This window comes from Lissotriton vulgaris, chromosome 12, assembly GCF_964263255.1.
Source record: "Lissotriton vulgaris chromosome 12, aLisVul1.2, whole genome shotgun sequence".
Taxonomy (NCBI): Eukaryota; Metazoa; Chordata; class Amphibia; order Caudata; family Salamandridae; genus Lissotriton; species Lissotriton vulgaris.
In genome coordinates, this window is record NC_141700.1 from 446,396,103 (window position 1) to 446,416,835 (window position 20,733).

The window sequence follows — 20,733 nt, forward strand, 5'->3', positions numbered from 1 at the left end:
GATTAATATGTTTTAATAAACAGGTACTCTTATAAAACCTAATTTCATTTCTTGAATTCTTTACAATTTTTTTTTCATGAAGGTATTAATATTGCTCAAATCTAGGTAGAAATTTCATCTACTTCTTTCTCATAGATATGTATTTTTTTCATTTTGCAATAACAGTATTCATTCTATAATCTTGAAAATACTTGGGTTTTTATAAGGTTTAAGATGATCTGTTCAACAGTAATATAAATCAGACTTTTATATTTTAATTGTATCGGAATAAGACCTAATGAAAATGATTTGTTATATAACAATGAGAAAAGCAAGGCGCTGCTGGGAGTTGAACTCAGGATCTCCTGTTTACTAGACAGGCACCTTAACCAGCTAAGCCACAGCACCCACTTGATTCTTAATTTTGAAACACTTTTCTTTATGGTGTTCAAGAGAATATTGCTTTTTCACTTTCATATTCTTTTCTAAGTTCGGACACTTCTCTGCTCAAACACTTAAGATGTATGAAGACTCTTCACTTATTCAAAAACACCTCTCTAATTTGAAGTTTACCCTATTCATATCATTTTAAAATATACCTTGCTAAAGAATGGATTAGTTGAAGTCAACTATATAGTGATCATTCACCTCTATCTTGTTCTTTGTCAACTTTTTTTCCCTATTTCAGTCAATGCATTCCTACAATAATCTTCACAATACGAAGCATTTTATTTAATTTTTAAGATAACTTATTCTAAAGTTCATAGAACCAGATGTTTATTCTTAAATTGTATTCAACACTTGTTTGATGAAAATTATTCGGAAAGCATGGAGAAAACAGGTGCTGCTGAGATTTTAACTCATGATCTCCTGTTTACTAGACAGGCGCTTTAACCAGCTAAGCCACAGCACCCACTTGAGTCTTAATTTTGAAACACTTTTCTTTATGGTGTTCAAGAGAATATTGCTTTTTCACTTTCATATTCTTTTCTAAGTTCACACACTTCTCTACTCAAACACTTAAGATGAATGAAGGCTCTTCACTTATTCAAAAACACCTCTCTAATTTGAAGTTTACCCTATTCATATCATTTTAAAATATACCTTGCTGAAGAATGGATTAGTTGAATTCAACAATAGAGTGATCATTCACCTGTATCTTGTTCTTTGTCATTTTCTTTTCCCTATTTCAGTCAATGCATTCCTACAAAAATCTTCACAATACCAAGCATTTTATTTAATTTTTAAGATAACTTATTCTAAAGTTCATAGAACCAGATGTTTATTCTTAAATTGTATTCAACACTTGTTTGATGAAAATTATTCAGAAAGCATGGAGAAAACATCTAGGTGCTGCTGAGATTTGAACTCAGGATATCCTGTTTACGAGACAGGCACTTTAACCACTAAGCCACAGCACCAATGTTAATGATAAAAAATGCATAAATAATTTATTGTTGATGATGAAAATGTGTTTTCTGCTATAAATTCTTCTTTATATGTATTGTAATCTTAAACACGAAAAGATACTCACTACGCAAGGATTAATATGTTTTAATAAACAGGTACTCTTAAAAAACTCAATTTCATTTCTTGAATTCTTTACAATTTTTTTTCATAAAGGTATTACTATTGCTCCAATCTAGGTAGAAATGTCATCTACGTCTTTCTCATAGATATGTACTTTTTTCATTTTGCAATAACAGTATTCATTCTAAAATCTTAAAAATACTTGGGTTTTTATAAAGTTTAAGATGATCTGTTCAACAGTAATATGAATCAGACTTTTATATTTTAATTGCATCAGAATAAGACCTAATGAAAATGATTTGTTATATAACAATGAGAAAAGCAAGGCGCTGCTGAGAGTTGAACTCAGGATCTCCTGTTTACTAGACAGGCCCTTCAACCAGCTAAGCCACAGCACCCACTGGATTCTTAATTTTGAAACACTTTTCTTTATGGTGTTCAAGAGAATATTACTTTTTCACTTTCATATTCTTTTCTAAGTTCACACACTCCTCTACTCAAACACTTAAGATGAATGAAGACTCTTCACTTATTCAAAAACACCTCTCTAATTTGAAGTTTACCCTATTCATATCATTTTAAAATATACCTTGCTAAAGAATGGATAAGTTGAATTCAACAATAGAGTGATCATTCACCTCTATCTTGTTCTTTGTCATTTTCTTTTCCCTATTTCAGTCAATGCATTCCTACAAAAATCTTCACAATACCAAGCATTTTATTTAATTTTTAAGATAACTTATTCTAAAGTTCATAGAACCAGATGTTTATTCTTAAATTGTATTCAACACTTGTTTGATGAAAATTATTCGGAAAGCATGGAGAAAACAGTTAGGTGCTGCTGAGATTTTAACTCAGGATTTCCTGTTTACGAGACAGGCGCTTTAACCACCAAGCCACAGCACCAACGTTAATAGTACAAAATGCATAAATAATTTATTGTTGATGATGAAAATGTGTTTTCTGCTATAAATTCTTCTTTATATGTATTGTAATCTTAAACACGAAAAGATACTCAAACACTACGCAAGGATTAATATGTTTTAATAAACAGGTACTCTTATAAAACCTAATTTCATTTCTTGAATTCTTTACAATTTTTTTCATGAAGGTATTATTATTGCTCAAATATAGGTAGTAATTTCATCTACGTCTTTCTCATAGATATGTAGTTTTTTTCATTTTGCAATAACAATATTCATTCTATAATCTTGAAAATACTTGGGTTTTTATAAGGTTTAAGATGATCTTTTCAACAGTAAGATGAATCAGACTTTTATATTTTAATTGTATTGGAATAAGACCTGATGAAAATGATTTGTTATACAACAATGAGAAAAGCAAGGCGCTGCTGAGAGTTGAACTCAGGATGTCCTGTTTACTAGACAGGCGCTTTAACCACTAAGCCACAGCACCAACGTTAATAGTAAAAAATGCATAAATAATTTATTGTTGATGATGAAAATGTGTTTTCTGCTATAAATTCTTCTTTATATGTATTGTAATCTTAAACACGAAAAGATACTCAATCACTACGCAAGGATTAATATGTTTTAATAAACAGGTACTCTTATAAAACCCAATTTCATTTCTTGAATTCTTTACAAATGTTTTCATGAAGGTAATAATATTGCTCAAATCTAGATAGAAATTTCATCTACGTCTTTCTCATAGATGTGTAGTTTTTTTCATTTTGCAATAACAGTATTCATTATAAAATCTTGAAAATACTTGGGTTTTTATAAGGTTTAAGATGATCTGTTCAACAGTAATATGAATCAGACTTTTATATTTTAATTGTATCGGAATAAGACCTAATGAATATGATTTGTTATATAACAATGAGAAAAGCAAGGCGCTGCTGAGAGTTGAATTCCGTATCTCCTGTTTACTAGACAGGCGCTTTAACCAGCTAAGCCACAGCACCCACTTGATTCTTAATTTTGAAATACTTTTCTTTATGGTGTTCAAGAGAATATTACTTTTTCACATTTTTATATTCTTTTCTAAGTTCACACGCTCCTCTACTCAAACACTTAAGATGAATGAAGACTCTTCACTTATTCAAAAACACCTCTCTAATTTGAAGTTTACCCTATTCATATCATTTTAAAATATACCTTGCTAAAGAATGGATAAGTTGAATTCAACAATAGAGTGATCATTCACCTCTATCTTGTTCTTTGTCATTTTCTTTTACCTATTTCAGTCAATGCATTCCTACAAAAATCTTCACAATACCAAGCATTTTATTTAATTTTTAAGATAACTTATTCTAAAGTTCATAGAACCAGATGTTTATTCTTAAATTGTATTCAACACTTGTTTGATGAAAATTATTCGGAAAGCATGGAGAAAACAGTTAGGTGCTGCTGAGATTTTAACTCAGGATTTCCTGTTTACGAGACAGGCGCTTTTACCACCAAGCCACAGCACCAACGTTAATAGTACAAAATGCATAAATAATTTATTGTTGATGATGAAAATGTGTTTTCTGCTATGAATTCTTCTTTATATGTATTGTAATCTTAAACATGAAAAGATACTCAATCACTACACAAGGATTAATATGTTTTATTAAACAGGTACTCTTATAAAACCTAATTTCATTTCTTGAATTCTTTACAATTTTTTTCATGAAGGTATTATTATTGCTCAAATATAGGTAGTAATTTCATCTACGTCTTTCTCATAGATATGTAGTTTTTTTCATTTTGCAATAACAATATTCATTCTATAATCTTGAAAATACTTGGGTTTTTATAAGGTTTAAGATGATCTTTTCAACAGTAAGATGAATCAGACTTTTATATTTTAATTGTATTGGAATAAGACCTGATGAAAATGATTTGTTATATAACAATGAGAAAAGCAAGGCACTGTTGAGAGTTGAACTCAGGATCTCCTGGTTACTAGACAGGCGCTTTAACCAGCTAAGCCACAGCACCCACTTGATTCTTAAATTTGAAACACTTTTCTTTATGGTGTTTAAGAGAATATTGCTTTTTCACTTTCATATTCTTTTCTAAGTTCACACACTTCTCTACTCAAACACTTAAGATGAATGAAGACTCTTCATTTATTCAAAAACACCTCTCTAATTTGAAGTTTACCCTATTCATATCATTTTAAAATATATCTTGCTGAAGAATGGATTAGTTGAATTCAACAATAGAGTGATCATTCACCTCTATCTTGTTCTTTGTCATTTTCTTTTCCCTATTTCAGTCAATGCATTCCTACAAAAATCTTCACAATACCAATCATTTTATTTAATTTTTAAGATAACTTATTCTAAAGTTCATAGAACCCGATGTTTATTCTTAAATTGTATTCAACATGTGTATGATGAAAATTATTCGGAAAGCATGGAGAAAACAGTTAGGTGCTGCTGAGATTTGAACTCCGGATTTCCTGTTTACGAGACAGGCGCTTTAACCACTAAGCCACAGCACCAACGTTAATAGTGAAAAATGCATAAATAATTTATTGTTGATGATGAAAATGTGTTTTCTGCTATAAATTCTCCTTTATATGTATTGTAATCTTAAACACGAAAAGATACTCAATCACTACGCAAGGATTAATATGTTTTAATAAACAGGTACTCTTATAAAATCCAATTTCTTTTCTTGAATTCTTTACAAATTTTTTTCATGAAGGTATTAATATTGCTCAAATCTAGGTAGAAATTTCATCTACTTCTTTCTCGTAGATATGTATTTTTTCCATTGTGCATTAACAGTATTCATTCTATAATCTTGAAAATACTTGGGTTTTTATAAGGTTTAAGATGATCTTTTCAACAGTAAGATGAATCAGACTTTTATATTTTAATTGTATCGGAATAAGACCTAATGAAAATGATTTGTTATATAACAATGAGAAAAGCAAGGCGTTGCTGAGAGTTGAACTCAGGATCTCCTGTTTTCTAGACAGGCGCTTTAACCAGCTAAGCCACAGCACCCACTTGATTCTTAATTTTGAAACACTTTTCTTTATGGTGTTCAAGAGAATATAGCTTTTTCACTTTCATATTCTTTTCTAAGTTCACACACTTCTCCACTCAAACACTTAAGATAAATGAAGACTCTTCACTTATTCAAAAACACCTCTCTAATTTGAAGTTTACCCTATTCATATCATTTTAAAATATACCTTGCTGAAGAATGGATTAGTTGAATTCAACAATAGAGTGATCATTCACCTCTATCTTGTTCTTTGTCATTTTCTTTCCCTATTTCTGTCAATTCATTCCTACAAAAATCTTCACAATACCAAGCATGTTATTTAATTTTTAAGATAACTTATTCTAAATTCATAGAACCAGATGTTTATTCTTAAATTGTATTCAACACTTGTTTGATGAAAATTATTTGGAAAGCATGGAGAAAACAGTTAGGTGCTGTTGAGATTTGAACTCAGGATTTCCTGTTTACGAGACAGGAGCTTTAACCACTAAGCCAAAGCACCAACGGTAATAGTAAAAAATGCATAAATCATTTATTGTTGATGATGAAAATGTGTTTTCTGCTATAAATTCTTCTTTATATGTATTGTAATCTTAAACACGAAAAGATACTCAATCACTACGCAAGGATTAATATGTTTTAATAAACAGGTACTCTTATAAAACTCAATTTCATTTCGTGAATTCTTTACTATTTTTTTTCATAAAGGTATTACTATTGCTCCAATCTAGGTAGAAATTTCATATACGTCTTTCTCATAGATATGTATTTTTTTCATTTTGCAATAACAGTATTCATTCTAAAATCTTGAAAATACTTGGGTTTTTATAAGGTTTAAGATGATCTGTTCAACAGTAATATGAATCAGACTTTTATATTTTAATTGTATCGGAATAGGACCTAATGAATATGATTTGTTATATAACAATGAGAAAAGCAAGGCACTGCTGAGAGTTGAACTCAGGATCTCCTGTTTACTAGACAGGCGCTTTAACCAGCTAAGCCACAGCACCCACTTGATTCTTAATTTTGAAACACTTTTCTTTATGGTGTTCAAGAGAATATTGCTTTTTCACTTTCATATTCTTTTCTAAGTTCACACACTTCTCCACTCAAACACTTTAGATGAATGAAGACTCTTCACTTATTCAAAAACACCTCTCTAATTTGAAGTTTACCCTATTCATATCATTTTAAAATATACCTTGCTGAGGAATGGATTAGTTGAATTCAACAATAGAGTGATCATTCACCTCTATCTTGTTCTTTGTCATTTTCTTTCCCTATTTCTGTCAATTCATTCCTACAAAAATCTTCACAATACCAAGCATGTTATTTAATTTTTAAGATAACTTATTCTAAAGTTCATAGAACCAGATGTTTATTCTTAAATTGTATTCAACACTTGTTTGATGAAAATTATTTGGAAAGCATGGAGAAAACAGTTAGGTGCTGCTGAGATTTGAACTCAGGATTTCCTGTTTACGAGACAAGAGCTTTAACCACTAAGCCACAGCACCAACGGTAATAGTAAAAAATGCATAAATCATTTATTGTTGATGATGAAAATGTGTTTTCTGCTATAAATTCTTCTTTATATGTATTGTAATCTTAATCACGAAAAGATACTCAATCACTACGCAAGGATTAATATGTTTTAATAAACAGGTACTCTTATAAAACTCAATTTCATTTCTTGAATTCTTTACAATTTTTTTTCATAAAGGTATTACTATTGCTCCAATCTAGGTAGAAATTTCATCTACGTCTTTCTCATAGATATGTATTTTTTTCATTTTGCAATGACAGTATTCATTCTAAAATCTTGAAAATACTTGGGTTTTTATAAGGTTTAAGATGATCTGTTCAACAGTAATATGAATCAGACTTTTATATTTTAATTGTATCGGAATAAGACCTAATGAATATGATTTGTTATATAACAATGAGAAAAGCAAGGCACTGCTGAGAGTTGAACTCAGGATCTCCTGTTTACTAGACAGGCGCTTTAACCAGCTAAGCCACAGCACCCACTTGATTCTTAATTTGGAAACACTTTTCTTTATGGTGTTCAAGAGAATATTGCTTTTTCACTTTCATATTCTTTTCTAAGTTCACACACTTCTCCACTCAAACACTTTAGATGAATGAAGACTCTTCACTTATTCAAAAACACCTCTCTAATTTGAAGTTTACCCTATTCATATCATTTTAAACTATACCTTGCTGAAGAATGGATTAGTTGAATTCAACAATAGAGTGATCATTCACCTCTATCTTGTTCTTTGTCATTTTCTTTCCCTATTTCTGTCAATTCATTCCTACAAAAATCTTCACAATACCAAGCATGGTATTTAATTTTGAAGATACCTTATTCTAAAGTTCATAGAACCAGATGTTTATTCTTAAATTGTATTGTTTGATGAAAATTATTTGGAAAGCATGGAGAAAACAGTTAAGTGCTGTTGAGATTTGAACTCAGGATTTCCTGTTTACGAGACAGGAGCTTTAACCACTAAGCCACAGCACCAACAGTAATAGTAAAAAATGCATAAATCATTTATTGTTGATGATGAAAATGTGTTTTCTGCTATAAATTCTTCTTTATATGTATTGTAATCTTAAACACGAAAAGATACTCAATCACTACCCAAGGATTAATATGTTTTAATAAACAGGTACTCTTATAAAACCTAATTTCATTTCTTGAATTCTTTACAATTTTTTTTTCATGAAGGTATTAATATTGCTCAAATCTAGGTAGAAATTTCATCTACTTCTTTCTCATAGATATGTATTTTTTTCATTTTGCAATAACAGTATTCATTCTATAATCTTGAAAATACTTGGGTTTTTATAAGGTTTAAGATGATCTGTTCAACAGTAATATAAATCAGACTTTTATATTTTAATTGTATCGGAATAAGACCTAATGAAAATGATTTGTTATATAACAATGAGAAAAGCAAGGCGCTGCTGGGAGTTGAACTCAGGATCTCCTGTTTACTAGACAGGCACCTTAACCAGCTAAGCCACAGCACCCACTTGATTCTTAATTTTGAAACACTTTTCTTTATGGTGTTCAAGAGAATATTGCTTTTTCACTTTCATATTCTTTTCTAAGTTCACACACTTCTCTGCTCAAACACTTAAGATGTATGAAGACTCTTCACTTATTCAAAAACACCTCTCTAATTTGAAGTTTACCCTATTCATATCATTTTAAAATATACCTTGCTAAAGAATGGATTAGTTGAATTCAACTATATAGTGATCATTCACCTCTATCTTGTTCTTTGTCAACTTTTTTTCCCTATTTCAGTCAATGCATTCCTACAAAAATCTTCACAATACCAAGCATTTTATTTAATTTTTAAGATAACTTATTCTAAAGTTCATAGAACCAGATGTTTATTCTTAAATTGTATTCAACACTTGTTTGATGAAAATTATTCGGAAAGCATGGAGAAAACAGTTAGGTGCTGCTGAGAATTGAACTCAGGATTTCCTGTTTACGAGACAGGCGCTTAACCACCAAGCCACAGCACCAACGTTAATAGTACAAAATGCATAAATAATTTATTGTTGATGATGAAAATGTGTTTTCTGCTATAAATTCTTCTTTATATGTATTGTAATCTTAAACACGAAAAGATACTCAAACACTACGCAAGGATTATTATGTTTTAATAAACAGGTACTCTTATAAAACCTAATTTCATTTCTTGAATTCTTTACAATTTTTTTCATGAAGGTATTATTATTGCTCAAATATAGGTAGTAATTTCATCTACGTCTTTCTCATAGATATGTCGTTTTTTTCATTTTGCAATAACAATATTCATTCTATAATCTTGAAAATACTTGGGTTTTTATAAGGTTTAAGATGATCTGTTCAACAGTAATATGAATCAGACTTTTATATTTTAATTGTATCGGAAAAAGACCTAATGAATATGATTTGTTATATAACAATGAGAAAAGCAAGGCACTGCTGAGAGTTGAACTCAGGATCTCCTGTTTACTAGACAGGCGCTTTAACCAGCTAAGCCACAACACCCACTTGATTCTTAATTTTGAAACACTTTTCTTTATGGTGTTCCAGAGAATATTGCTTTTTCACTTTCATATTCTTTTCTAAGTTCACACACTTCTCTACTCAAACACTTAAGATGAATGAAGGCTCTTCACTTATTCAAAAACACCTCTCTAATTTGAAGTTTACCCTATTCATATCATTTTAAAATATACCTTGCTGAAGAATGGATTAGTTGAATTCAACAATAGAGTGATCATTCACCTGTATCTTGTTCTTTGTCATTTTCTTTTCCCTATTTCAGTCAATGCATTCCTACAAAAATCTTCACAATACCAAGCATTTTGTTTAATTTTTAAGATAACTTATTCTAAAGTTCATAGAACCAGATGTTTATTCTTAAATTGTATTCAACACTTGTTTGATGAAAATTATTCGGAAAGCATGGAGAAAACAGGTGCTGCTGAGATTTTAACTCATGATCTCCTGTTTACTAGACAGGCGCTTTAACCAGCTAAGCCACAGCACCCACTTGAGTCTTAATTTTGAAACACTTTTCTTTATGGTGTTCAAGAGAATATTGCTTTTTCACTTTCATATTCTTTTCTAAGTTCACACACTTCTCTACTCAAACACTTAAGATGAATGAAGGCTCTTCACTTATTCAAAAACACCTCTCTAATTTGAAGTTTACCCTATTCATATCATTTTAAAATATACCTTGCTGAAGAATGGATTAGTTGAATTCAACAATAGAGTGATCATTCACCTGTATCTTGTTCTTTGTCATTTTCTTTTCCCTATTTCAGTCAATGCATTCCTACAAAAATCTTCACAATACCAAGCATTTTATTTAATTTTTAAGATAACTTATTCTAAAGTTCATAGAACCAGATGTTTATTCTTAAATTGTATTCAACACTTGTTTGATGAAAATTATTCAGAAAGCATGGAGAAAACATCTAGGTGCTGCTGAGATTTGAACTCAGGATATCCTGTTTACGAGACAGGCACTTTAACCACTAAGCCACAGCACCAATGTTAATGATAAAAAATGCATAAATAATTTATTGTTGATGATGAAAATGTGTTTTCTGCTATAAATTCTTCTTTATATGTATTGTAATCTTAAACACGAAAAGATACTCACTCACTACGCAAGGATTAATATGTTTTAATAAACAGGTACTCTTAAAAAACTCAATTTCATTTCTTGAATTCTTTACAATTTTTTTTCATAAAGGTATTACTATTGCTCCAATCTAGGTAGAAATGTCATCTACGTCTTTCTCATAGATATGTACTTTTTTCATTTTGCAATAACAGTATTCATTCTAAAATCTTAAAAATACTTGGGTTTTTATAAAGTTTAAGATGATCTGTTCAACAGTAATATGAATCAGACTTTTATATTTTAATTGCATCAGAATAAGACCTAATGAAAATGATTTGTTATATAACAATGAGAAAAGCAAGGCGCTGCTGAGAGTTGAACTCAGGATCTCCTGTTTACTAGACAGGCCCTTCAACCAGCTAAGCCACAGCACCCACTTGATTCTTAATTTTGAAACACTTTTCTTTATGGTGTTCAAGAGAATATTACTTTTTCACTTTCATATTCTTTTCTAAGTTCACACACTCCTCTACTCAAACACTTAAGATGAATGAAGACTCTTCACTTATTCAAAAACACCTCTCTAATTTGAAGTTTACCCTATTCATATCATTTTAAAATATACCTTGCTAAAGAATGGATAAGTTGAATTCAACAATAGAGTGATCATTCACCTCTATCTTGTTCTTTGTCATTTTCTTTTCCCTATTTCAGTCAATGCATTCCTACAAAAATCTTCACAATACCAAGCATTTTATTTAATTTTTAAGATAACTTATTCTAAAGTTCATAGAACCAGATGTTTATTCTTAAATTGTATTCAACACTTGTTTGATGAAAATTATTCGGAAAGCATGGAGAAAACAGTTAGGTGCTGCTGAGATTTTAACTCAGGATTTCCTGTTTACGAGACAGGCGCTTTAACCACCAAGCCACAGCACCAACGTTAATAGTACAAAATGCATAAATAATTTATTGTTGATGATGAAAATGTGTTTTCTGCTATAAATTCTTCTTTATATGTATTGTAATCTTAAACACGAAAAGATACTCAAACACTACGCAAGGATTAATATGTTTTAATAAACAGGTACTCTTATAAAACCTAATTTCATTTCTTGAATTCTTTACAATTTTTTTCATGAAGGTATTATTATTGCTCAAATATAGGTAGTAATTTCATCTACGTCTTTCTCATAGATATGTAGTTTTTTTCATTTTGCAATAACAATATTCATTCTATAATCTTGAAAATACTTGGGTTTTTATAAGGTTTAAGATGATCTTTTCAACAGTAAGATGAATCAGACTTTTATATTTTAATTGTATTGGAATAAGACCTGATGAAAATGATTTGTTATACAACAATGAGAAAAGCAAGGCGCTGCTGAGAGTTGAACTCAGGATGTCCTGTTTACTAGACAGGCGCTTTAACCACTAAGCCACAGCACCAACGTTAATAGTAAAAAATGCATAAATAATTTATTGTTGATGATGAAAATGTGTTTTCTGCTATAAATTCATCTTTATATGTATTGTAATCTTAAACACGAAAAGATACTCAATCACTACGCAAGGATTAATATGTTTTAATAAACAGGTACTCTTATAAAACCCAATTTCATTTCTTGAATTCTTTACAAATGTTTTCATGAAGGTAATAATATTGCTCAAATCTAGATAGAAATTTCATCTACGTCTTTCTCATAGATGTGTAGTTTTTTTCATTTTGCAATAACAGTATTCATTATAAAATCTTGAAAATACTTGGGTTTTTATAAGGTTTAAGATGATCTGTTCAACAGTAATATGAATCAGACTTTTATATTTTAATTGTATCGGAATAAGACCTAATGAATATGATTTGTTATATAACAATGAGAAAAGCAAGGCGCTGCTGAGAGTTGAATTCCGTATCTCCTGTTTACTAGACAGGCGCTTTAACCAGCTAAGCCACAGCACCCACTTGATTCTTAATTTTGAAATACTTTTCTTTATGGTGTTCAAGAGAATATTACTTTTTCACATTTTTATATTCTTTTCTAAGTTCACACGCTCCTCTACTCAAACACTTAAGATGAATGAAGACTCTTCACTTATTCAAAAACACCTCTCTAATTTGAAGTTTACCCTATTCATATCATTTTAAAATATACCTTGCTAAAGAATGGATAAGTTGAATTCAACAATAGAGTGATCATTCACCTCTATCTTGTTCTTTGTCATTTTCTTTTACCTATTTCAGTCAATGCATTCCTACAAAAATCTTCACAATACCAAGCATTTTATTTAATTTTTAAGATAACTTATTCTAAAGTTCATAGAACCAGATGTTTATTCTTAAATTGTATTCAACACTTGTTTGATGAAAATTATTCGGAAAGCATGGAGAAAACAGTTAGGTGCTGCTGAGATTTTAACTCAGGATTTCCTGTTTACGAGACAGGCGCTTTTACCACCAAGCCACAGCACCAACGTTAATAGTACAAAATGCATAAATAATTTATTGTTGATGATGAAAATGTGTTTTCTGCTATGAATTCTTCTTTATATGTATTGTAATCTTAAACATGAAAAGATACTCAATCACTACACAAGGATTAATATGTTTTATTAAACAGGTACTCTTATAAAACCTAATTTCATTTCTTGAATTCTTTACAATTTTTTTCATGAAGGTATTATTATTGCTCAAATATAGGTAGTAATTTCATCTACGTCTTTCTCATAGATATGTAGTTTTTTTCATTTTGCAATAACAATATTCATTCTATAATCTTGAAAATACTTGGGTTTTTATAAGGTTTAAGATGATCTTTTCAACAGTAAGATGAATCAGACTTTTATATTTTAATTGTATTGGAATAAGACCTGATGAAAATGATTTGTTATATAACAATGAGAAAAGCAAGGCGCTGTTGAGAGTTGAACTCAGGATCTCCTGTTTACTAGACAGGCGCTTTAACCAGCTAAGCCACAGCACCCACTTGATTCTTAAATTTGAAACACTTTTCTTTATGGTGTTTAAGAGAATATTGCTTTTTCACTTTCATATTCTTTTCTAAGTTCACACACTTCTCCACTCAAACACTTAAGATAAATGAAGACTCTTCACTTATTCAAAAACACCTCTCTAATTTGAAGTTTACCCTATTCATATCATTTTAAAATATACCTTGCTGAAGAATGGATTAGTTGAATTCAACAATAGAGTGATCATTCACCTCTATCTTGTTCTTTGTCATTTTCTTTCCCTATTTCTGTCAATTCATTCCTACAAAAATCTTCACAATACCAAGCATGTTATTTAATTTTTAAGATAACTTATTCTAAATTCATAGAACCAGATGTTTATTCTTAAATTGTATTCAACACTTGTTTGATGAAAATTATTTGGAAAGCATGGAGAAAACAGTTAGGTGCTGTTGAGATTTGAACTCAGGATTTCCTGTTTACGAGACAGGAGCTTTAACCACTAAGCCAAAGCACCAACGGTAATAGTAAAAAATGCATACATCATTTATTGTTGATGATGAAAATGTGTTTTCTGCTATAAATTCTTCTTTATATGTATTGTAATCTTAAACACGAAAAGATACTCAATCACTACGCAAGGATTAATATGTTTTAATAAACAGGTACTCTTATAAAACTCAATTTCATTTCGTGAATTCTTTACTATTTTTTTTCATAAAGGTATTACTATTGCTCCAATCTAGGTAGAAATTTCATATACGTCTTTCTCATAGATATGTATTTTTTTCATTTTGCAATAACAGTATTCATTCTAAAATCTTGAAAATACTTGGGTTTTTATAAGGTTTAAGATGATCTGTTCAACAGTAATATGAATCAGACTTTTATATTTTAATTGTATCGGAATAAGACCTAATGAATATGATTTGTTATATAACAATGAGAAAAGCAAGGCACTGCTGAGAGTTGAACTCAGGATCTCCTGTTTACTAGACAGGCGCTTTAACCAGCTAAGCCACAGCACCCACTTGATTCTTAATTTTGAAACACTTTTCTTTATGGTGTTCAAGAGAATATTGCTTTTTCACTTTCATATTCTTTTCTAAGTTCACACACTTCTCCACTCAAACACTTTAGATGAATGAAGACTCTTCACTTATTCAAAAACACCTCTCTAATTTGAAGTTTACCCTATTCATATCATTTTAAAATATACCTTGCTGAGGAATGGATTAGTTGAATTCAACAATAGAGTGATCATTCACCTCTATCTTGTTCTTTGTCATTTTCTTTCCCTATTTCTGTCAATTCATTCCTACAAAAATCTTCACAATACCAAGCATGTTATTTAATTTTTAAGATAACTTATTCTAAAGTTCATAGAACCAGATGTTTATTCTTAAATTGTATTCAACACTTGTTTGATGAAAATTATTTGGAAAGCATGGAGAAAACAGTTAGGTGCTGCTGAGATTTGAACTCAGGATTTCCTGTTTACGAGACAAGAGCTTTAACCACTAAGCCACAGCACCAACGGTAATAGTAAAAAATGCATAAATCATTTATTGTTGATGATGAAAATGTGTTTTCTGCTATAAATTCTTCTTTATATGTATTGTAATCTTAAACACGAAAAGATACTCAATCACTACGCAAGGATTAATATGTTTTAATAAACAGGTACTCTTATAAAACTCAATTTCATTTCTTGAATTCTTTACCATTTTTTTTCATAAAGGTATTACTATTGCTCCAATCTAGGTAGAAATTTCATCTACGTCTTTCTCATAGATATGTATTTTTTTCATTTTGCAATGACAGTATTCATTCTAAAATCTTGAAAATACTTGGGTTTTTATAAGGTTTAAGATGATCTGTTCAACAGTAATATGAATCAGACTTTTATATTTTAATTGTATCGGAATAAGACCTAATGAATATGATTTGTTATATAACAATGAGAAAAGCAAGGCACTGCTGAGAGTTGAACTCAGGATCTCCTGTTTACTAGACAGGCGCTTTAACCAGCTAAGCCACAGCACCCACTTGATTCTTAATTTGGAAACACTTTTCTTTATGGTGTTCAAGAGAATATTGCTTTTTCACTTTCATATTCTTTTCTAAGTTCACACACTTCTCCACTCAAACACTTTAGATGAATGAAGACTCTTCACTTATTCAAAAACACCTCTCTAATTTGAAGTTTACCCTATTCATATCATTTTAAACTATACCTTGCTGAAGAATGGATTAGTTGAATTCAACAATAGAGTGATCATTCACCTCTATCTTGTTCTTTGTCATTTTCTTTCCCTATTTCTGTCAATTCATTCCTACAAAAATCTTCACAATACCAAGCATGGTATTTAATTTTGAAGATACCTTATTCTAAAGTTCATAGAACCAGATGTTTATTCTTAAATTGTATTGTTTGATGAAAATTATTTGGAAAGCATGGAGAAAACAGTTAAGTGCTGTTGAGATTTGAACTCAGGATTTCCTGTTTACGAGACAGGAGCTTTAACCACTAAGCCACAGCACCAACAGTAATAGTAAAAAATGCATAAATCATTTATTGTTGATGATGAAAATGTGTTTTCTGCTATAAATTCTTCTTTATATGTATTGTAATCTTAAACACGAAAAGATACTCAATCACTACCCAAGGATTAATATGTTTTAATAAACAGGTACTCTTATAAAACCTAATTTCATTTCTTGAATTCTTTACAATTTTTTTTTCATGAAGGTATTAATATTGCTCAAATCTAGGTAGAAATTTCATCTACTTCTTTCTCATAGATATGTATTTTTTTCATTTTGCAATAACAGTATTCATTCTATAATCTTGAAAATACTTGGGTTTTTATAAGGTTTAAGATGATCTGTTCAACAGTAATATAAATCAGACTTTTATATTTTAATTGTATCGGAATAAGACCTAATGAAAATGATTTGTTATATAACAATGAGAAAAGCAAGGCGCTGCTGGGAGTTGAACTCAGGATCTCCTGTTTACTAGACAGGCACCTTAACCAGCTAAGCCACAGCACCCACTTGATTCTTAATTTTGAAACACTTTTCTTTATGGTGTTCAAGAGAATATTGCTTTTTCACTTTCATATTCTTTTCTAAGTTCACACACTTCTCTGCTCAAACACTTAAGATGTATGAAGACTCTTCACTTATTCAAAAACACCTCTCTAATTTGAAGTTTACCCTATTCATATCATTTTAAAATATACCTTGCTAAAGAATGGATTAGTTGAATTCAACTATATAGTGATCATTCACCTCTATCTTGTTCTTTGTCAACTTTTTTTCCCTATTTCAGTCAATGCATTCCTACAAAAATCTTCACAATACCAAGCATTTTATTTAATTTTTAAGATAACTTATTCTAAAGTTCATAGAACCAGATGTTTATTCTTAAATTGTATTCAACACTTGTTTGATGAAAATTATTCGGAAAGCATGGAGAAAACAGTTAGGTGCTGCTGAGAATTGAACTCAGGATTTCCTGTTTACGAGACAGGCGCTTAACCACCAAGCCACAGCACCAACGTTAATAGTACAAAATGCATAAATAATTTATTGTTGATGATGAAAATGTGTTTTCTGCTATAAATTCTTCTTTATATGTATTGTAATCTTAAACACGAAAAGATACTCAAACACTACGCAAGGATTATTATGTTTTAATAAACAGGTACTCTTATAAAACCTAATTTCATTTCTTGAATTCTTTACAATTTTTTTCATGAAGGTATTATTATTGCTCAAATATAGGTAGTAATTTCATCTACGTCTTTCTCATAGATATGTCGTTTTTTACATTTTGCAATAACAATATTCATTCTATAATCTTGAAAATACTTGGGTTTTTATAAGGTTTAAGATGATCTGTTCAACAGTAATATGAATCGGACTTTTATATTTTAATTGTATCGGAAAAAGACCTAATGAATATGATTTGTTATATAACAATGAGAAAAGCAAGGCACTGCTGAGAGTTGAACTCAGGATCTCCTGTTTACTAGACAGGCGCTTTAACCAGCTAAGCCACAACACCCACTTGATTCTTAATTTTGAAACACTTTTCTTTATGGTGTTCCAGAGAATATTGCTTTTTCACTTTCATATTCTTTTCTAAGTTCACACACTTCTCTACTCAAACACTTAAGATGAATGAAGGCTCTTCACTTATTCAAAAACACCTCTCTAATTTGAAGTTTACCCTATTCATATCATTTTAAAATATACCTTGCTGAAGAATGGATTAGTTGAATTCAACAATAGAGTGATCATTCACCTGTATCTTGTTCTTTGTCATTTTCTTTTCCCTATTTCAGTCAATGCATTCCTACAAAAATCTTCACAATACCAAGCATTTTGTTTAATTTTTAAGATAACTTATTCTAAAGTTCATAGAACCAGATGTTTATTCTTAAATTGTATTCAACACTTGTTTGATGAAAATTATTCGGAAAGCATGGAGAAAACAGGTGCTGCTGAGATTTTAACTCATGATCTCCTGTTTACTAGACAGGCGCTTTAACCAGCTAAGCCACAGCACCCACTTGAGTCTTAATTTTGAAACACTTTTCTTTATGGTGTTCAAGAGAATATTGCTTTTTCACTTTCATATTCTTTTCTAAGTTCACACACTTCTCTACTCAAACACTTAAGATGAATGAAGGCTCTTCACTTATTCAAAAACACCTCTCTAATTTGAAGTTTACCCTATTCATATCATTTTAAAATATACCTTGCTGAAGAATGGATTAGTTGAATTCAACAATAGAGTGATCATTCACCTGTATCTTGTTCTTTGTCATTTTCTTTTCCCTATTTCAGTCAATGCATTCCTACAAAAATCTTCACAATACCAAGCATTTTATTTAATTTTTAAGATAACTTATTCTAAAGTTCATAGAACCAGATGTTTATTCTTAAATTGTATTCAACACTTGTTTGATGAAAATTATTCAGAAAGCATGGAGAAAACATCTAGGTGCTGCTGAGATTTGAACTCAGGATATCCTGTTTACGAGACAGGCACTTTAACCACTAAGCCACAGCACCAATGTTAATGATAAAAAATGCATAAATAATTTATTGTTGATGATGAAAATGTGTTTTCTGCTATAAATTCTTCTTTATATGTATTGTAATCTTAAACACGAAAAGATACTCACTCACTACGCAAGGATTAATATGTTTTAATAAACAGGTACTCTTAAAAAACTCAATTTCATTTCTTGAATTCTTTACAATTTTTTTTCATAAAGGTATTACTATTGCTCCAATCTAGGTAGAAATGTCATCTACGTCTTTCTCATAGATATGTACTTTTTTCATTTTGCAATAACAGTATTCATTCTAAAATCTTAAAAATACTTGGGTTTTTATAAAGTTTAAGATGATCTGTTCAACAGTAATATGAATCAGACTTTTATATTTTAATTGCATCAGAATAAGACCTAATGAAAATGATCTGTTATATAACAATGAGAAAAGCAAGGCGCTGCTGAGAGTTGAACTCAGGATCTCCTGTTTACTAGACAGGCCCTTCAACCAGCTAAGCCACAGCACCCACTTGATTCTTAATTTTGAAACACTTTTCTTTATGGTGTTCAAGAGAATATTACTTTTTCACTTTCATATTCTTTTCTAAGTTCACACACTCCTCTACTCAAACACTTAAGATGAATGAAGACTCTTCACTTATTCAAAAACACCTCTCTAATTTGAAGTTTACCCTATTCATATCATTTTAAAATATACCTTGCTAAAGAATGGATAAGTTGAATTCAACAATAGAGTGATCATTCACCTCTATCTTGTTCTTTGTCATTTTCTTTTCCCTATTTCAGTCAATGCATTCCTACAAAAATCTTCACAATACCAAGCATTTTATTTAATTTTTAAGATAACTTATTCTAAAGTTCATAGAACCAGATGTTTATTCTTAAATTGTATTCAACACTTGTTTGATGAAAATTATTCGGAAAGCATGGAGAAAACAGTTAGGTGCTGCTGAGATTTTAACTCAGGATTTCCTGTTTACGAGACAGGCGCTTTAACCACCAAGCCACAGCACCAACGTTAATAGTACAAAATGCATAAATAATTTATTGTTGATGATGAAAATGTGTTTTCTGCTATAAATTCTTCTTTATATGTATTGTAATCTTAAACACGAAAAGATACTCAAACACTACGCAAGGATTAATATGTTTTAATAAACAGGTACTCTTATAAAACCTAATTTCATTTCTTGAATTCTTTACAATTTTTTTCATGAAGGTATTATTATTGCTCAAATATAGGTAGTAATTTCATCTACGTCTTTCTCATAGATATGTAGTTTTTTTCATTTTGCAATAACAATATTCATTCTATAATCTTGAAAATACTTGGGTTTTTATAAGGTTTAAGATGATCTTTTCAACAGTAAGATGAATCAGACTTTTATATTTTAATTGTATTGGAATAAGACCTGATGAAAATGATTTGTTATACAACAATGAGAAAAGCAAGGCGCTGCTGAGAGTTGAACTCAGGATGTCCTGTTTACTAGACAGGCGCTTTAACCACTAAGCCACAGCACCAACGTTAATAGTAAAAAATGCATAAATAATTTATTGTTGATGATGAAAATGTGTTTTCTGCTATAAATTCTTCTTTATATGTATTGTAATCTTAAACACGAAAAGATACTCAATCACTACGCAAGGATTAATATGTTTTAATAAACAGGTACTCTTATAAAACCCAATTTCATTTCTTGAATTCTTTACAAATGTTTTCATGAAGGTAATAATATTGCTCAAATCTAGATAGAAATTTCATCTACGTCTTTCTCATAGATGTGTAGTTTTTTTCATTTTGCAATAACAGTATTCATTATAAAATCTTGAAAATACTTGGGTTTTTATAAGGTTTAAGATGATCTGTTCAACAGTAATATGAATCAGACTTTTATATTTTAATTGTATCGGAATAAGACCTAATGAATATGATTTGTTATATAACAATGAGAAAAGCAAGGCGCTGCTGAGAGTTGAATTCCGTATCTCCTGTTTACTAGACAGGCGCTTTAACCAGCTAAGCCACAGCACCCA

General features: G+C 30.0%; 18 non-coding genes across 18 annotated transcripts; all 18 read right to left on the reverse strand.

Annotated features, from left to right (window-relative positions):
* Nucleotides 1-818: 818 nt before the first annotated feature.
* Nucleotides 819-892, reverse strand: TRNAT-AGU (transfer RNA threonine (anticodon AGU)). The gene has a single exon. It is a non-coding gene; the product is annotated as a tRNA-Thr (tRNA).
* Nucleotides 893-1,327: 435 nt separating this feature from the next.
* TRNAT-CGU (transfer RNA threonine (anticodon CGU)) lies at nucleotides 1,328-1,400 on the reverse strand. Its single transcript has one exon. It is a non-coding gene; the product is annotated as a tRNA-Thr (tRNA).
* A 1,452-nt stretch (nucleotides 1,401-2,852) lies between these two features.
* Nucleotides 2,853-2,925, reverse strand: TRNAT-AGU (transfer RNA threonine (anticodon AGU)). The gene has a single exon. It is a non-coding gene; the product is annotated as a tRNA-Thr (tRNA).
* A 3,494-nt stretch (nucleotides 2,926-6,419) lies between these two features.
* On the reverse strand, nucleotides 6,420-6,493 carry TRNAT-AGU (transfer RNA threonine (anticodon AGU)). The gene has a single exon. It is a non-coding gene; the product is annotated as a tRNA-Thr (tRNA).
* Nucleotides 6,494-6,927: 434 nt separating this feature from the next.
* TRNAT-CGU (transfer RNA threonine (anticodon CGU)) lies at nucleotides 6,928-7,000 on the reverse strand. The gene has a single exon. It is a non-coding gene; the product is annotated as a tRNA-Thr (tRNA).
* A 437-nt stretch (nucleotides 7,001-7,437) lies between these two features.
* TRNAT-AGU (transfer RNA threonine (anticodon AGU)) lies at nucleotides 7,438-7,511 on the reverse strand. Its single transcript has one exon. It is a non-coding gene; the product is annotated as a tRNA-Thr (tRNA).
* A 1,955-nt stretch (nucleotides 7,512-9,466) lies between these two features.
* On the reverse strand, nucleotides 9,467-9,540 carry TRNAT-AGU (transfer RNA threonine (anticodon AGU)). Its single transcript has one exon. It is a non-coding gene; the product is annotated as a tRNA-Thr (tRNA).
* Nucleotides 9,541-9,971: 431 nt separating this feature from the next.
* Nucleotides 9,972-10,045, reverse strand: TRNAT-AGU (transfer RNA threonine (anticodon AGU)). Its single transcript has one exon. It is a non-coding gene; the product is annotated as a tRNA-Thr (tRNA).
* Nucleotides 10,046-10,480: 435 nt separating this feature from the next.
* Nucleotides 10,481-10,553, reverse strand: TRNAT-CGU (transfer RNA threonine (anticodon CGU)). The gene has a single exon. It is a non-coding gene; the product is annotated as a tRNA-Thr (tRNA).
* A 1,456-nt stretch (nucleotides 10,554-12,009) lies between these two features.
* On the reverse strand, nucleotides 12,010-12,082 carry TRNAT-AGU (transfer RNA threonine (anticodon AGU)). Its single transcript has one exon. It is a non-coding gene; the product is annotated as a tRNA-Thr (tRNA).
* A 1,458-nt stretch (nucleotides 12,083-13,540) lies between these two features.
* Nucleotides 13,541-13,614, reverse strand: TRNAT-AGU (transfer RNA threonine (anticodon AGU)). The gene has a single exon. It is a non-coding gene; the product is annotated as a tRNA-Thr (tRNA).
* Nucleotides 13,615-14,557: 943 nt separating this feature from the next.
* On the reverse strand, nucleotides 14,558-14,631 carry TRNAT-AGU (transfer RNA threonine (anticodon AGU)). The gene has a single exon. It is a non-coding gene; the product is annotated as a tRNA-Thr (tRNA).
* Nucleotides 14,632-15,065: 434 nt separating this feature from the next.
* TRNAT-CGU (transfer RNA threonine (anticodon CGU)) lies at nucleotides 15,066-15,138 on the reverse strand. The gene has a single exon. It is a non-coding gene; the product is annotated as a tRNA-Thr (tRNA).
* Nucleotides 15,139-15,575: 437 nt separating this feature from the next.
* Nucleotides 15,576-15,649, reverse strand: TRNAT-AGU (transfer RNA threonine (anticodon AGU)). The gene has a single exon. It is a non-coding gene; the product is annotated as a tRNA-Thr (tRNA).
* Nucleotides 15,650-17,604: 1,955 nt separating this feature from the next.
* TRNAT-AGU (transfer RNA threonine (anticodon AGU)) lies at nucleotides 17,605-17,678 on the reverse strand. Its single transcript has one exon. It is a non-coding gene; the product is annotated as a tRNA-Thr (tRNA).
* Nucleotides 17,679-18,109: 431 nt separating this feature from the next.
* TRNAT-AGU (transfer RNA threonine (anticodon AGU)) lies at nucleotides 18,110-18,183 on the reverse strand. The gene has a single exon. It is a non-coding gene; the product is annotated as a tRNA-Thr (tRNA).
* Nucleotides 18,184-18,618: 435 nt separating this feature from the next.
* On the reverse strand, nucleotides 18,619-18,691 carry TRNAT-CGU (transfer RNA threonine (anticodon CGU)). Its single transcript has one exon. It is a non-coding gene; the product is annotated as a tRNA-Thr (tRNA).
* A 1,456-nt stretch (nucleotides 18,692-20,147) lies between these two features.
* TRNAT-AGU (transfer RNA threonine (anticodon AGU)) lies at nucleotides 20,148-20,220 on the reverse strand. The gene has a single exon. It is a non-coding gene; the product is annotated as a tRNA-Thr (tRNA).
* Nucleotides 20,221-20,733: the final 513 nt, after the last annotated feature.